The sequence below is a fragment of the Pseudophryne corroboree genome, chromosome 4, assembly GCF_028390025.1.
Source record: "Pseudophryne corroboree isolate aPseCor3 chromosome 4, aPseCor3.hap2, whole genome shotgun sequence".
Lineage (NCBI taxonomy): Eukaryota > Metazoa > Chordata > Amphibia > Anura > Myobatrachidae > Pseudophryne > Pseudophryne corroboree.
In genome coordinates, this window is record NC_086447.1 from 411,726,481 (window position 1) to 411,732,010 (window position 5,530).

Consider the following 5,530-nt stretch of genomic DNA (forward strand, 5'->3'; position numbering starts at 1 on the left):
TTTGTCTGTAATGGGTTGCACATTGTAAATCTTTATCAATGTGTTACCAACCCCCTTATGCAGTGTGTATCCCCAACACCTATTTCATCATCAATGGGTATACACTTATCAGGTAACCAATTTGCATTGAATGCTGCTCATGAACACGTCTTGTTAACTATTTTCACTTTTAAACTCAACAGTGAAATCAGTCAATTTGGGTTCACATGCCATTTTCTTAAAGTAATATTTTACCACCCCACATTCACACATATGGTTATATTGAATGTTGTCCTCCTCTGTTGTGTAACAGCATGGTCGTTTCATCTGACATTTTTTTTTTGCCACAGTTTGGGCTTTGTCTGTGAAATTCTGCTGCTATACTGTGCTGCCTCTTTCACATCTGCAGTTTGTAAAATATTCACACTCTGATCTGTGGGATTTTTTATTTCTTAATCTGAACAAAAACTCTTCATGTTATCCCCTAACATTCCTTACCCTCTAACTGTACCTTTTTGGTCGGTACAGTACCGTTGTTTTTATGGTCTGTACCGGCCAAAAGGGGCCTCATACCAATTTCCACATCTCCCTTATCCTACAGATTTCTATTACAGTGTCGCATGGCCATGCCCTGTGGACACACCCTTTTTCCAAATTTGTACTGATTTTTTGTTTTAGGGTGTTGGAGGGTGGTACATTCCTTCTCCTTCAGCATGTGTGGAACAGCCTCTCCTGATTTCTTCAGTGTCTGGGTAACATTTTTCTGAGCACATTGAAACTTCATACTGTTGTCTGTATATTTCAGCTTACATTGGCAGTTTCAACTCCATTCTTATCATCTACTGTGGTCTGTAAACAATCAGAGCAAATATACTGAGTAAGCATCCCAACATCAATGTCTTTTTTCTGTCTGTTTTCCAAACTTGGCATTTCACTCTTTAAAAGCAATTCTTTCATTTTTTACAATTTAAATATATTATTCTTATATTCTGTGTCGCTATGCAGCATAATTATCCATTGCATGTATCCATTGCATGTAATTTAACAATTGATACTTTAGGTTAGCTGCTATTTCTTAGGGTTAACCAAACTAACACCCTGTTGTTTCTGAGTCACAATCAATCAATGGATTTATCATTCCAATCTAACCATCTACCCCATTAGACATATTTTCACAAATGAATACTTTTGCTAAACAATGCATTTATCAACTTTGAATACACTGTTTCCAATTGTAAAACATATGTTAATGATTTACCAAAACAAATATCAACACTGCACCAAATTAATCAAAATTTTTGCACAATTTACTGAGTGACATCCTGCCAACTACACCTATTGTAATCCTTCACCATTTTGATTCTAAAGGGCCATACACACTAGACGATAATTATGACCTATATGGCCAATACCGATGATTGTGACGATTGTGAACGATATATCATACACATCATCTAGTGTGTATGGTCCTAGCAATCAACGATGCGCGCACACCCGCGCTCATTGATTGCAGGTTGGCGGTCGGAGGTGCTGCATGCCCAATGTGAGCAATGTCACTTGTGACATCGCTCATCACGGCATGTGTGTATGGAGACGCGATGAGCGATGTTCACAATGTGACATTGCTCCTCGTCCCATACCCTCCCCGGCAGCGGCTCCATTCAAGCTATAATGGAGCCACTGACAGGAGCTGCGTGCTGCACAGCTGTGTCCGCTCAGCTCAATCTCCTTACCGCTCACACTGCTCAGCCTCCTGCTTCCTGCCTTCACCACTGCCCCACCAATGAACGTAGTCACCACAGCCCCACCAATGAACAGCTCACATCCGCTGTGCCACCAATGATTTTTAACCCACTATTTTATATATACATATATATATATATATATATATATAGAGAGAGAGAGAGAGAGAGAGAGAGAGAGAGAGAATATAAGTCGGCACTCAATCCAAGAAACAAAGGAGCAGGTAAGTAGTTCACTTACCTGCTACTTTGTTTCTTGGATTGAGTGCCACCTTATATTGTCTATTTGGGGTCCTTGTGTATTGGACACCTAGGAAGGCACCGGAGCTACTTTCTACATTAATTGGGAGTGCTGCCTACACTGCAACCATATATACAGGTATATATATATATATATATAGAATTATATTAGAAGCCTCAGCTGGGGCATCTTACGGGTGCAAGGTACCACCTCTATTCTTGTATTTGTGTCCCTACGTCCACGGATTCAGTAGACTTTCCAATGGATACAGACATGACAACTCCTGCTGGCTGCAGGGGGGTCCCCATTACCAAAGGACTCTTACATAGCTTTTCGGATGCACAAGCACAAGACATTCTGTTCCAGGAGTCCTGGGCTTCTACGGACATGACTCCAACAGCTGAAGAAGACTTTGCATATCTCAATAAATTAAAAAAGCGAGAAAGTGACTACCTGTTACATGGTATCTCACTTTCCAGATACTATCGTGAAAAAATTATACCACACGGCTTTCGGGTACATAACTCACCAACCATCGGGCGATATAACCCTGATTTCTGTGCCAAGTGGATTGGAGGCATTATGTGGCATTGTGCCAAGTGGATATGAGGCATTATACAAAGCGACCATTTTGCAGGACAGTAGCCAGGATTGGCTGCAGAAATTAAAATTGAGCATCGACAATTATCAAAAAGATCTAACCAAATTCAAAAATAACAAATATCAAATAGTTGTTAACGACTATGAAGAAAACAGAATTTACAGGTGGCTGATGGGAGTTGACTCCCGCTTTAATCATAACCAATAACAAGGCTCCCAGTATGCATGGAGGAGAAGACGGGAACAACAGGTACGGGAGTACCAGGCCTCAAATAGTGACAGTGAATTTATTGTCAGAGATTCTGAAGAACCACAAGAAACAGCTGACGTCCCTTTAGGATACAGCCAGGGGTTGCAAGGAGACACCCTCATAAAAGGTTGAGCACCCGTAGGGGGGGTCAAAACTCGTGCAAAAAAAGATCCAAGGTGCCCAAGAGAACTTAATCTACAATTTGTCCAATAGGGAACTTGCAGAAGTAGAAATGCAGGTTCTCAACACAGGACTTTCATTTACTCCAACCAATACACATAACGATTTGAGGTGGCAAACTGATCTTTATGGCTTTTCAAGAAAGCTACGCCTTTTGGAATTTTTCCCAAAACTCAGCCTCTACCCATGAGGAATCAACCATCAGTAAGTTCATAGTCTCACACAGTAGATCTAAATTTGATCCAACGTCCAAGAATGTCTCCATCAAAATGTACTCACGTCTTATGAATGATACAGTCACCAAATATACCAGAGCCACCAACATCACTCATCGCAATTAATCTGCAAAAGAACATAAGGCATTAATACAATTGGGCCAGTACAAAGATGTTGGGATTCGCCCTGCTGATAAGGGGGGCGCCACAGTGGTTCATAATTTAACGGACTACATGCAGGAGATCAATAGACAATTGAGTGGTGTAAGTACATCTGAGCCTCTTGGCATGGATCCTTCAGTACAATATAAACATGAATTGGACTCTCTTCTCTTACAAGCTGAATGTGACTGCTTGACTTCATCTAAATTACATAAAACCCTCACACAAGACTTCCCTTTGACCCCTATACTTTTTACTGCACCTAAGATTCACCAAAGTGTCACCTTGCCGCCTGGTCAACCAATCATCTCAGCAAATAATTATTTGTATCAACCCGCGTCCAAACTACTTGACACGATATTACAGCCATTCATCATAAAACATTCTCACTTCATTAAGGATAACACCAGCTTCATCAATAAATTGGAGAATTTAGGCACAGTCCTGGACAACACCATCTTAGTAACAGCTGACATTTGTAGCCTCTACACCGCGATACCACATTCTGACGGTCTCACAGCGGTGAGAAGTTTCCTTAGAATGGAAACTATACCTGACCTGGATCATTAGTTATTTCTACAGTTGTTGTAATTAACACTGAACAGAAATTACTTTATTTTTAACGTAAAATTCTACCGGCAGCTCAGTGGGTGTGCGATGGATAGCTCAGTAGCACCCAGTTATGCTAATATATTTATGTTTTATGAGGAGATGTTCTTTAACCAACCTGACTATCATCAGCATTGTCTATTATACACTAGATATCTAGACAACATATTTATCATTTGGACAGGAGGTGAAGAGTTATTGATGACCATGTTAACCCGCATCAATCAATGCCCCCTCCCCTATTAAAATCACGCATGACTTCAGCCAACATACAATCCACTACTTAGATGTTCAAATCTCCATTGTGGACAACAAACTACGTACTTGCCTACATACTAAAGAAATGGATAGAAATACATTATTACTATCAGCCAGTCATCACCCTAAAGAGGTCTGCCACGATCACAGATGCTACGGGTTGCCCGTATCTCCAATGAGAACAAAACTAGAGATCAGGGTCTTGACCTAGTGGTAGACAAATTTGCTACTAGAGGATTTAATCTGAAAACGCTTAAGAAGCAGCAAGAAGAGGTGACGAAGATTTTGCGTCAGTCATTACTCCAACCTAGAATTAACAAGAAATAACAACGTATACCGTGGAAGATGCAGTTTAATACCTCCAGTGGTGTCATCCAAAGGGCTTCTCAGGCTTTCAGGCCTATTGTGTCCACTGATCAATCACTTACCTGTTTTAAAAACAAGAAACCCATGTTATGTTTCACACGGGGCTGGAACATTAGGGACCATGTAGTCCACACGGACATGACAAGGTTCGATAAGGCTATTAATCAAGGCAGTAATTTTCTTCAACGTCTACCTGGAAGTTATAAATGCACTGACTGTACCACCTGTAATCATTGTATCATGAGAAAAACGTTTCCCTATCCGCACACCAACAAAGTATACCACATTAAATACGTATTAACGTGTCAAACTACCCATGTTGTTTACATCATTGCCTGCCATTGCGGATTGACATATGTCGGCAAAACCATCAGAACGGAAAGAACCAGGATGGCGTTACACCGTTCATGAATTAAGGCAGCTTTAATTTCGGGCACTTCAGAACAACCAGTGCCCCGACATTGGGTCCTAGCTAAACACCAGTTATCGGACTTTAAACATCAACTGATTGATCATGTTCCACCTAGACTTAGAGGTGGTGATCGCGATGATTTGTTGCTGAAAATTGAGTCCAAATGGATTTATACCTTGGATACCATTGCACCGAACGGTTTAAACGAACGTTTCAATTGGAACACCTTAATGTAGTCATACTTATGTATTATTTTCTTTCCATTTGGTTATACAGTAGCTGTGTCCGTAGGTCCCTCACATGTATATTTATTCTATATATCTATATTTCATATATTTACTCTAGATATTTATCCTACATGTCTGCATTTGGAATGTTCTGAAAGCCGGTTTCTGCATGTTACACTATTGTATTTTGATAAGTTATGTATGTGCTTACCACTGCCCACACTCATATTGTTTGAGTTTGTTGCTACCATTATTATATTATTTTATTATTCTGTTGTGTTTACATGCA

The 5,530-nt window shown here is 40.2% G+C and overlaps 1 long non-coding RNA gene across 1 annotated transcript; it reads right to left on the bottom strand.

Moving 5' to 3' along the window:
• Positions 1–411: 411 nt before the first annotated feature.
• Positions 412–4,665, bottom strand: LOC134911463 (uncharacterized). The gene is made up of 3 exons (XR_010176595.1): positions 4,596–4,665; positions 3,272–3,334; positions 412–828 (listed from the first exon to the last, which is right to left on the bottom strand). It is a non-coding gene; the product is annotated as an uncharacterized LOC134911463 (long non-coding RNA).
• Between the last annotated feature and the right edge of the window lie 865 nt (positions 4,666–5,530).